Source organism: Lolium rigidum, chromosome 7 (assembly GCF_022539505.1).
Source record: "Lolium rigidum isolate FL_2022 chromosome 7, APGP_CSIRO_Lrig_0.1, whole genome shotgun sequence".
NCBI classification, from domain to species: domain Eukaryota; kingdom Viridiplantae; phylum Streptophyta; class Magnoliopsida; order Poales; family Poaceae; genus Lolium; species Lolium rigidum.
In genome coordinates this window covers 76259287-76272118 of record NC_061514.1, presented here as the reverse complement: position 1 = coordinate 76272118, position 12832 = coordinate 76259287, and positions in this window count along the sequence as shown.

Here is a 12832-nt window from a genome sequence, read left to right as displayed (position 1 = left end):
TAGAGATGGGCAACCCTTGTTTTATGCTTGCAAAACAAAACCTCTGCAACCCAACATTAGCTCTTTGGGTTTGCTTAAGTTTTCAAATGATGTGGCATATGGTTTGCTTCCTATTTTTGTATAGTGTTAAGTGAGCAAATTAACTTAGGAAAACTGTTTTCTACTTTTCCAAAAATGTTTGAAAATGTTTTGTGAATGTATTTGATGTCAAACTAATGCTCTTGTCCTCTTCATGATGTTATCTACCATGGGATAATTTGTTTATACCATGGTGTTAACCGAGAGAGGCAATTGCTAAGTCATGGCACTCTCATACCTTCACTGGGTAAATAGATGGGTTCTCTTTTAGTTGCTTTGTAGTATCTATAAGTCCTTAGTATGTTATACCTTGGCTGCATGGTTAGTTGTTGATTGTTGCATGATGTTTTGTTGGTGCAATGTGATTGATTGTGTTCCTTTTATATTTTCCGGCGATAGATGCGCACAATTCCGGAGAAGAAGAAGAAGTGGAATCGGACGAGGATTTCATTTATTTATGTTGATTGGGATTCTTATATTGATGGAATTGAAGAAGTCCGGGGACAAATAAGCCAAGGCAAGCCATCTTTTGATCTCTGATTCGGTGTCTAGTTGGATGTCATTTGTTGATGTCCAAAGCACCTTAATTCTATGGGTGTTATTCTCTCTATTTATGTCATCTATGTGTGTTTCCAAGTGGGGTACTCCCTAGTGGTGATACTCCACCTTTGTCATGTGATTATGGGATACATGGTATCATGGTCATGCTATTCCACTTGGTCATCTTGTATGCTCGACTTGAGCATCTTCCCTCTCAATATAGTAACTTTCACCACACTCACAACTTTTGTAATTTAGAGGTACCAATGTCATGATGTTGGTGTACTTCTCAACTTGAGAGGAGTATGCCGGGTCCCCTATTGGAGAGTTGGTTGGGCAGTGAATTCTCCACTATCCAAATTTTATAGTTAGCACCACAAATCTGAAAGTATAATCCTCTTTGTGTTGTCATCATACATGCTTATCTTAAGCAAGTATGATCCACCCATTACTCCTTTATATACTTTCTATGGCAAGATGACTCTCATCTCGGCCGTAGTGCAATTCTAGTTCAACTCATGAAACTATAGGTTGGGAACCCCTCAAGGCTTACCTTGTTGTAAATGTTTTTGAAAAACCTTGGGTAAGTTAATTATACCCAAGTGTATGTTTTGGAAAGACAAGGTCTTTGGACAAGGATGTTGGAGGAATATGGTTGGATGTTGGCAAGTAAAGAAAGTGTGGGAAAAATGTTTTTAAAGGAGCACTGCGTATAAGTGTTCGCCGTCCCAACTTTTATCGCGCAACCACTCTACCACGATGTGGGACGGGGCTTAGCCCGTAGTTTGTTGAAGCTGGCAGGAGCACCCTTCACAACTTTCTAGGGAGGGTCACGATGACCTCCGACGCCGGGTTGCGCTCCGGAGGAGGCAATACACTGTCTTAACCGATAGCCGGACGATTGCGAGGGTCTTCGTCATGGCGCCGGAGATACGCTCAAAAGGAGGTATGCTTTGCCGGGGTGCCGGGAAGGGGTAAGCCCGCGGGGAAGGACTCGTGCCGAGTGGAAATGGGCGAAAGGTTATGTCCGGGTATCCGTCGTGGCATATGTTGTTATGCGGGGATGATGCCCACACGATAGGTATCCGGATAGTTGTGGGGAAAGTGTGCAAACTCTGCAGAGTCAAACCTATTCGAATAGCCGTGTCCGCGGTCATGGACGGGTTGAGATGGCCATACTTAACTGGGGCTTGTGTTTTGTTTTGATAAATGCTTTGCAAAGAAAGTGTTGTGTTGGATGTACCGGAAGGGTACGGAAAAAGGGGCGTGTGTCGACCATATGGAGATGGTCGAGGAAAAATAAGACCAAGTGGGGAACTCTTTCCTAGTGTTTCATGTAGAGGAACTCTTCTTTAACAAAGATATAGAGATGTCATAGGACTTCCCTAGTATCCCCATCATCCGAGATGGCGGTATGCTAACTCTTCTTCAATAAAGATATAGATATGCCATAGCTATCTTTTGAAGTATCTTCTTCAATAAAGATATAGAGGTGTCATAGTACCACTTTTGTGTCTCCATCAATTGCGATGTCGGGATGCTATATCCACCGGAGAAAAATATTTCTCTTTCACATGCTATATCCACCGAGAGAAAATATTTCTCTTTCACTTGCTATATCCACAAGAGAAACTATTTCTCTTTCACATGCTATATCCACAAGAGAAACTATCTCTCTTTCACATGCTATATCCTCAAGAGAATCTGTTCTTCCTCTCTTGTCTCTTTTAGTTAGCTCTGTTAGCATCTTTCTTGATGGTTTGCGAGTACAATTCCAAATGTACTCACGGCTTTGTCCCTGGCTATTTACTTGGCCAGACTTGAAGGAAATCGACAGAAGAAGAAGGAGTTGACGACGTCTATGCGAGCTAGGAACGTCTTCCCAGTCAGTTGCCTGTAGGGTTATGGCGAGATGACTTGGGTACTGCGCTGTCTGAAGTGATGATGCTACTCGATGTTTAGTTAGCCCTTCGAGGCTATTATGTAAGTATGGGTTATGTGACCATGCTGTAATTTTCTTATTCCGCTTTGTAATGGATGGTGTAATTTGATATCAGTTCGGTTATGTGTTCACGACGCACTGATCATGGGATCGTGAACGGTATACATAACAGGGGATTTTGGACAGCTTCAACACCTTCTGCTCCTCGTTGGGTTCGACACTCTTATTTATCGAAAGTACTACGATACACCCCCTATACTTGTGGGTCATCAGTAGCTCTTTGATAAAACCTGCCTCTCTCAGTCGATCAATCTCTGATAGCATGGCTTTGCGGTTTGGTTCCGAAAAACGCCGCAAAGGTTGTTTGATTGGTCTCGCTAATGGATCCAAGTTTAGGTGGTGCTCGGCAAGTTCCACAGGTACTCCTGGCATGTCAGCTGGACACCATGCGAATATTTTCCAGTGCTCACGGAGGAACTCGACGAGCGCGCTTTCCTATGCAAGGTCCATGTCTGTTGTAATGGACGTCGTTTTCTTTGGATCTGTCGGGTGAATCTGTACCTCCTTGGAATCTTTTGTAGTGTTAAAGGTTGGCTCCCTGAGAGGCCTTCCTACATCTGGCAACACATCATAATCAGTTGTGAGCCTTGACGTCATATATTCTGCTTGCATCCCGAAAGTTTCTGACAGTCGATGAAAATCCTTGTCGCATTTATCAGCTAATGCAAAACTTCCTTTGACTGTGATTGGTCCCTTAGGTCCTGGCAATCTCCATAACAAGTATGTGTAGTGTGGTACCGCCATAAACCTGGCATATGCTGGTCGTCCCAACAAAGCGTGATATTGCGACGGGAAATCCACGACTTCAAACTCCAGCCTTTCGATCCTGTAATTTTCTCGGGTTCCGAACTGAACGTCGAGATTGATCTTTCCCAGCGGATAACTTGGCTTCTCTGGCGTGATTCCATGGAAACGTGTGTCAGTTGGTTTTAGATTTGCCAAGGATATGTTCATCTTCCTTAGTGTATCTGCATACATAAGGTTTAGGCTGCTGCCTCCGTCGATGAATACTCGAGATACGTCGAATCCTGCGATCACCGCTGGCAAGATAAGTGTTGACTGTCCTGGTCGAGGAACTTGCTGCGGGTGATCCGCAATTGTGAAACCAATGTCCTGTCCCGACCAATTTAGGTACTCAATCGTTGGTGGAGGCATCTTCTCTGCCATGAACACTTGTCGTGATATTACTTTCTGAGCCCTATTGGACGGCCTAGCTTTCTGAATCATCGAGACCGCTCCGTTAGAGTTAGGATCAACATATGGAGGTGGGTGTGGTGCTACCGCTATTCTGAGCTGGTGCCGATTTTCGTCCGTAATTGCGGGAGGAGGTGGCAAGTGAATCTCACTCCTGGGCCCTTGGGGGTTTCTATTTGTTGCTTGAGCATTGGCTAGCCCTGCGACCCTCAACATCGCTTGAAAATTTCGTCAATCCTTCTGCAGATGTCCTGACTGCCTCTTCCCATTATTGTCGAGATAGAAATGCATCTAACATGGCCCGTTCATCATATCCTCGGGCGATACAAAAGGTCTCTGAAACCTTGGTCCACTATTTTGCCTGTTATTCCGAGAATCATCTCTATTGTCGCCTCGCTGCTCGCTACTCCTTTGATAATCATCTCGACTATTTCCCCCAGTATTTCCTCAGAAACCAGCCGATATTTGGCCAGGAGCGTCATAACTCGAAAACTGCCGAGGGAATCATCGTCTATTTTGGAAGTTTCGACTGCGGTCCTCCTCTGGTGACCTATGTCGCTTATTGTGAACAGCATCTTGTCCATCCGCCCATCTATTTGCTATCTCCATTAATGCTGATACTGTCCTTGGGTTTGTTCTCCCCAAGTCCTCGACAAAATCTCCTCGTTGAATTCCTGCCACGAACGCATCTATTGCACTCTCATCAGATATGTTCTCTGCCGAGTTTTTGGTAATGTTCCACCTCTGGATGTATTTCCTCATTGACTCATCATGCTTTGTCGACATGATCTCAACTCTTCTAGTGATGTAGGTTTTTTTGCAGGTAGATCGGAAATTCTTGACGAACACATCCTCAAAACTGTCCCAGCTGTCGATGGAACCTGGAGGAAGCTTCTTTATCCAAGATCTTGCGGCTCCACTTAGGTGTACTTGAATGCTCTGCATGGCTGTTGCTCTGGTTCCACCTATCAGTTTCACCGTCTCGAGGTAATCGACTAGCCAATCCTCGGGATCTTGCAGGCCATCGAATTTTTTGAAATTATCGGGTAACTTAAACCCTGAAGGAACTCGAGTTTTCCGGACCCTTATTGTAAAGCACGGTAGCCAACACATATCCTCGTCATCTATCTCTGGGGAATGCCGATGTTCCCTTCTATTTTGTCGTGCTCTGTCCACCCGTGCTTGTGCTGTTGTGTCTCTTGCTCCACTTGTTCTTTCGGGACCTGGTGCTGCTGCAGTGGGTCGTGGACTATTTTGCCTTGCTGATCCTTCGGGAGGTGTAGTTGCGAATGCTGCTCCCATGGCTCCACACCCTGCCATGGCCATGTTATAAAACGCTTCTCTTGGATCTCCGGGAGGTGGCTTGGACGCTAGGATGAAAGCTTGCGTTGCCATATATCCCGCTTCCGGTGTTTTGGGAATAATATTCCCCCTCGTGTCGATTGACATAAAAGACATGTCGAGGTTTTGAACTAATTTTTCTCTCTCTGCTTCAGGTATATTTTGCAGCCGAGATCTTGCTCTCCTTCGAGCTTCTCTATGACTATCTCCCGAAGTTCCTGAATTTCGGCTTAGCTCGCCCTTCGCACCTTGATGCGGAAGCTGCTTCCCGCCTCTGTCCAACTCGATTTTACGCTTCTCGAGCTCCCTCACGGTACGTGCAAGCCTATATTGATACGCTTGTAACTCCTCGGGTGTTGCCGTAATGGTCATTGGTTCTGTACCATCAATAGCTCTTGCGACTCGATCCCACATCGCTGCGGAAATCGCACCATCTCTCGTGTTCCTGGTCCGATTTATTTTGTTCCCAAACCTCGCGTGAGATGCGAGGATCGACATACGGATTTCCCGCATCGTCGAAAGCCTCTGACGTCGCCGGTTCTAGCCGGCTTGGTTCTCCAATTGCATAGATCTGATGATATTTTGGATTTTGAACTTTGTTGGATTTGGTGACACCATCATAGAGATTGGTGAAGACCTCTCCAACAATAGTAGATTTGTCGATGAAGTTGAAACTGTCGATGTTGCTCGAGTCATTGCTTATATCGGAGTCCGCAGATGAATCGAAAGACATGTCGCTGAAGATCTTGGCGAGTTTTTCACTTGCCATGGTGCTGATGAAGCGTGGCGACGAAGTTTCCTCGTCGTCTGACTCGATTGATGATGCTGAACTCGAAAAATTGGGATCGACCGCTGATAATCCCGACGAGATCGGAATTTCGAGACGATACGCTCCTTCTTTCTCGACGCGGAAGTGGAACTTCCCGAACGTCATCTCCATAGGCTCCTCCAGATACGCATATGCATCCAAACGGGAGGGCGGGTGAGGAACAAAATCAACTAGACCAGTTTCGATCTGTTTACCTCTGTCCATCGCGTTGCTTCCAGTTGATGAAGTCGACGATCTTGAACGTGCCATCGAGATCAGATCCTTGACACCTCTAATTCCCACAGACGGCGCCAATTGACAAGGGATTAACTTATCAATGCCTACAGATTGTAGACTAGGGTTTTAGTCAGAAGTAGAGGGCAAGTAGATCTCGAAGGTTTCAGCCGAAAAGTACTCGACGATGTAAAAACTAGGGTTGCGTAGAACAATGAATCGATCCTCTCTTCGTCCCTCGACTCCCCCTTATATAGGAGGTGGAGCCGAGGGATTCGTAATACACAGGTTACAGAGTCCGGGAGGGTTTCTAACCCGTCCCGTAAAATTACAAGTCTATATTTCCTAATATAACTCTAGCTTTCCTTAGTACTAACATGGGCTTCCGAATCTCCATATTCATCGAGTCGTGGGCCTTCAGTAAACCTCGGGTACCATCTTCGGCAGGCCCATTGGGGATGCCTATGTCAGCGGTTTCCTTGCATATTTTCCTATTTCCTACACAAAAAAGTTTAAAACAAAAACTTATGCATTTTATTAATAGGTTAGTACCAATAAATATAATAAAGTTGCAACATAATAAGGATTTTAGTACAATAAACTACAAGGTTCATGTATGCATTTTACATGCATCAACGAGCAGCCATGAAAAAAAGGAAAGATCAGCCATGAAAAAGAAGAAGAATTCAGCCATCTAGCCAGCAAGATAAAAATAAAGAAGTAGACAACAGTAAAAGGAAGCGATCCTGCTACTCCTAGCCACAGGGCAGCGCACCAAAAACCAACAAAAGTGAGCTCAAACGTGTGCCAAATTGGGCAGGAGGATGAGTTTGTGGGACTTGAAGTACTGGCCCACCCTGAAGCTGAGAGATAATCTTGATGTCATGCACATTGATAAAAATATTTGTGACAATCTTCTTAGAACAATTCTTAAAATGGAGGCAAAAAATAAGGACACCCTTAATGATAGGTGTGACATAGGGAAGAATGACTTGGATGTTCTAAAAGATCTACAATTGAAAAAGCATGAAGGGGAAGTCAACTATGAGTGGCCAGAGTATCCATATGCCCTTTCTCAAGAACTTGCACGTGCATTCTGTCAATTCCTATGGGAGTTGAGGTTTCCAGACGGATATGCTTCGAAATTTGCAAATTCTGTAAGTTCTGATGGGACCAAGGTACAAGGCCTAAAACTAAACGATTGTCACATTCTTTTGCAAACCTTCTTAGATGCTGGATTGGGAGGACAAGTAATTAAGTAAGAATATATATGAAGCAATAGCCCAGTTAGGCAAGTTTTTTAGGGTATTGTGCAGCAAAACTATAAACAAGACCGTGTTGGACAAAATAGAGGTAGAGATCCCTGAGATCTTCTGCAGGCTAGAGTGCATTTCTCCCACAGATTTCTTTGATGTGATAGTGTACCTAGCAGTACATTTACCTAAAGAGGCACGCCTAAGAGGTCATGTGAATTATGGGTGGATGTACCCAGTTGAAAGGCGGCTATACACTTTGAAGCACTATCTGAGGAACAGGGCACGACCAGAAGGTTCTATTGCCGAGGGATATGTTGCCGATGAATGTCTCACATTTTGCTCCAGATACATGGATGATGTCAACACAGTGTATAACAAGAAACCAATAAATTCAGCTATTGAATATCTTTAGTCAACATGGTAGGCATACTAGGAAAACATGTGTAATAAGAGGTGAGATGAATGGAATGTATGAAAAAAATATTTAAAATAGATAGCTGCATCATCTTTGTATACAAAAGAAAGTTCAAACGCAAATGTGTAATACCATGTAAAATAGTGCCACTGTAAAAGAAAATATTGATTAAAAAATTGTGGAACAGTGTGAAACAAACTATATGCATCAGCATTGTGGCAATACATTGCTAGTATCGAACAAGTCCACTAGATTGGTTAAAGTACTTACATTAGTTCAATACAATACCTCATGGTAGAAAGTAAAATATTGTTTACATCAACATGTTCAAGGTAGCAACTTCACAAACAAAGTAAATATAGTTACTACTACAAATGCTTCTATGTTAATTTCCTTTGCTTGACTCTAAACTAGTGTATTACAAGTGTGAGGATATAATAGCTTAATTTTCATATCCTTCTGCTTCAGAAAATCTTCATTCGAAGCATTCTTGTGCTACAATTGTCAAGAGATAGCTCTCGAACCACTCCGAACATCCTTTAGATTCTCCCTGAACCATTTCCGGTTCTCTCTTCTCTATTCTCTGTTGTTTACAATGAATCCAAAACCATTTTAAGTTTCATTGAACCCTTAGGTGTGTATCCCTATGGTTCGAGAATGACACAAACATAATCAAGATGCCTCTCCGATCAATGATCACCAAGGAGTTCTAGAGAACCATAATGTTCCATGTGTATTCTACGAATGTATGAAGTCGTTGAACCGCAATCGTCGAGTCCTATTCCCTTTGTTAATTTGATACCAGACTTGTCCGAGATGTGATCATTGGTATCATCATACCTAGTTCGATCTTGTTACCGACAAGACTATTCAACTCATTCCCATGTGATTCCATCCTCATGACCTAGTCATAGGTTGCGACCTTTTGGATGTAATCTCACAGAGTGGGCCTAGAGTATCTTCTGTCACGCGGATGAACATATCTCTCTCTTTTCATACACCTCAACATATCCCTTCGGAAAACCCAAAACACACCTTTATGATCACCCTATTACGGTGTGACGGTTGATGTAGTCAAAGCAGCCTCTGGTGATAGTGATTATAAATGATCTCACAGTCTAAGGATTAGGTTACTACGCTTCCAAAACTATCGCAATGATGAACTTGTGACTTGATCGTGTTGCAATACTTATATTGGGAACGTCCATCTGATGCAGACAAGGACAAGGAAATACAGATCAACCCTCCCGATTCAAATCAGGCGATATCCATGGCCATAGGCCCTGATGACGCATAGGAGAGCACACTTGTCGAGTTCCTATGCAAGCGCTAGAACCATTGAAGTTTTATGTCACTTCTACTTACTTAGCTTTTGTATTAAGGAATAAGGCCCATGGCCAGGCTACTTCGCCGAACAAATTAGAAATGCTTAAATAAGGCTTCTTAGCCATACTACAGAGTCCGTCGCCCTATGGGCCTTCAGTTGAGTCCAACCGATCATATTGTATCTTTAGATTTTTTTCATTAATAAAAGATAAGTTTCCTTACCCTTTTGTTATTTCTATTGCTTTACACCCGATATTCCGGGGGCTTTGATTCAATGCTTCACTAATAAAACACACCCGAATGACTCGGGGGCTAGAAATACTTATTCAAGAGCGTCTTGGCCCGAGTAGTAAACATCGATTTAAGCAAAAAAGCATCGATATAAAAGACGAAAAGGCCTCACGTGTCGACAAGATAGTTACAAATAATAAATTCCATTCATAAGATTATGTTGCACATTACAAGATACGCAGTCGCGGAACTGTACTATTTAAAAACTTAGTCATTGCACAGGAGCCTCTACGTCATCGTCATCGGCATATCGGAAGCAGGTGAAGTATTCACTCTCGGCCTCCAGCATTTGAGTTCGCGAGCTTTCTTGTAGACCTTATCCATCGGAGGACCCTTTGGATCTCGGCGAGACTGGAGACCTTGAGAAAGGGCATCCAAGTCAAGCTTTTGGTTATGGACAAGAACCCAAGCAAGAGTAAACTTTGCACCCGCGACATGTTGAATGCACTTCAACATGGGAAAACTTCCACAATAGAGCATCCAAATCCTGGACTACAGGATTCAGAGGAAACATGGTACTGTAGACTATTTCGAGAGCAGATCAGTAGTACTCCATCTGCTCGTTTACCACGAATGCTTGATGTTGAAGCAACACCATGATGGCAGTCCTGCGGCGGTCGGACCAGAAGTCGATGTTATGCATCGTCGCTAGCTGTGTAAAAGTCTGCACCTGTTCTTCAACACAGAGATTTTCCGCTTCTAGATTCAAGCATACACCTACAAGGACCAAGTCACGTCAAGAAGGCGTAGAGTAGAAACACTCGGGGGCTCAGGGGTTTTGTGTTACTTACATGCTAAGTCACCACTCGCCCTTGAAGCCAGATCAAGCAGAAATTCTTCGCGCTCAGCAAGCCGCACCACTACCTTCATCGCATCATGTAGTGTCTTGTCACAATCAATAACATGCCTCGACTTCCCTAAAGCAACCAACAACTATTTTCTCAAAGTCGACACTTCACCCTGGAGTTCTTGGATGCGGAGATTTTGTTCATCTAGAAAAAGTTATCTGGTGCTTATGTTATGCAGGCTAATGCAGTTGGAAAATCCCAAGAGGAAGGTATGATGAGCACAACAGCAAGTTTTCACTCAGAAAGAAACCAAGGTTTAATCGACCAGTTGGAGAAAGAAATCACTTCTGAAGGTTGTTGCTGGCTGACTTTGGCAGGGTGCACTACCGGTGTCAGCAACAACGTGGAACCTGCACACAACACAACCAAACTACTTTGCCCCAACTTAAAGTGAGGTTGTCAATCTCACTGGTTTTGCTGAAAACAAAGGGTTAGACGTATAGTGTGGAAAAAGATGTTTGTTTGCAGTGAAATAAAGAGAACAATGCTTGCAGTAAGGAAACAGAACAAGTATTTGCAGTAGATGGTTTTATCAATGTAAAAGAAAGGACCGGGGTCCACAGTTCACTAGAGGTGTCTCTCCATAAAGATAAATAACATGCTGGGTAAACAAATTACAGCCAGACAATTGACAAAATAAAGACCATACATGACAAGATTATTACTATGAGATTCATTTGGGCATTACAACAAGATTCATAGACTGTAATCCAACCACATCTATGAATACAGCTGGGCATGGGCAGCCCGGCCCGGACGGCCCGACCCAACCCGGCCCGAAAATCGCTGGCCGGGCCGGGCCGGGCTTGCATGTCGGGCCGGGTTTGGGCCTGAATATGGAGCCCGAAGGTCGGGCCGAGCCGGGCTCGGGCTTGGAGAAAACAGAATTTTAGCCTAGTTCGGGCTGGTCTTGTCGGGCTGGGTCGGGCTTTTGTCAGTTCGGGCCGGGTTCGGGCCCGATTTGCAAGCCCGATTGTCGGGCCAGGCCGGGCTCGGGCCTAGAAAATTAGGTTCGAGCGTTTTCGGGCTTGCCCCGAAACCCGGCCCGGCCCGAGGAATGCCCAGGTGTATCTATGACTAATAATCCACCCCCAGGATATCATCCGAACAACTTTGGGTATTAAGTTGCAAGCAACATATTATTGCATTAAGTAAAGTGTGTAAAGTAAACAATAAAATTATCCTTGGATAAAGCATTGTTGTTTTCTCCCTAGTAGCAACAACACATCTACAACCTTAGGAGTTATTGTCACTCTCCCAGATTACTAGAGGAATGAACCCACTCTCGAGCATAAATACTCCCTCTTGGAGTCATAAGCACATACTTGGCCAGCGCATCTACTAGCAATGGAGAGCATGCAAGATCACAAATAACATATAAATAAGAGCTATAATCAACTCAATCATAGTACTCAATATTCATCGGATCCCAGTAAACACAACATGTAGCATTACATAAAGATGATCTTGATCATGTTAGGCAGCTCACAAGATCTAGACATGAAGCATAAGGAGGAGAAGACAACCATCTAGCTACTGCTATGGACCCGTAGTCCAAAGATGAACTACTCACGCATCACTTCGGAGGCTGGCATTGTGATGAAGAGGCCTCCGGTGATGATCTCCCTCTCCGGCAGGGTGCCGGGAAGAGCTTTAGAACCTTCCCGAACTAGGGTCGATGATGGCGGCGGCTGCGGAACTTTTCGTGGATGGAGGCTCAGGTGTTTAGGTTTTCCCCGAGGATGTCAATTTATAGGCGAAAGGGCGAAGTCGGTGGGCACCCGGGGGGGTGACAAGGGTTTAACTTGTCAATGTCTATATATTGTAGCCTAGGGTTTCGCGGAAAGTAGAGAGCAAGTAGATCTCGAAGGTTTCAGCCGAAAAGGTGCTCGACTGCTAAAACTAGGGTTTGTGTTGACAATGATTCGTTCCCCTTCTTTATCCCTCGGCTCCCCCTTATAAAGGAGGTGGAGCCGAGGCTTTCGTATCGTACAAGTTACAAATTCCGGGAGACTCTTTGAGTCCGTACGTACGATTACAAGACTCTTTATTTCTAATCTATCTCTATCTTCCCTATCGATGTTTATTGGGATTCCAGACTTTCTAGGCTTCGGGTTGTGGGTCTTCAATTATCCCCGGGTACCTTATTTGGCAGGCCCATTCGGGATGCCTATGTCAGTAGCCCCTGAGATTTTGCTTGCTTCGTAGAGTCGAGTAAAATCTCCGACGTACAATGAATCCATAAATTCTTCGGATTGTCATAACGTTTTACTCAGGATATATATTTTTTGTATAGGGACAATGGTAAATGGGGCTGGTTCATCTGACGGATCAGGTACCAGTTAACTGCTCTCGTGGTAAACCCGCAAAAACCTACTTCAAGGTCAAGTCCCTGGAAATGACCCGGGGATACTGGCATAATTCGACATGTGCCGCTTAAGGACTTAATCATGAACCGAATTCCAGTCATATTTATGGGATCCATAGCGCATCCGCTAG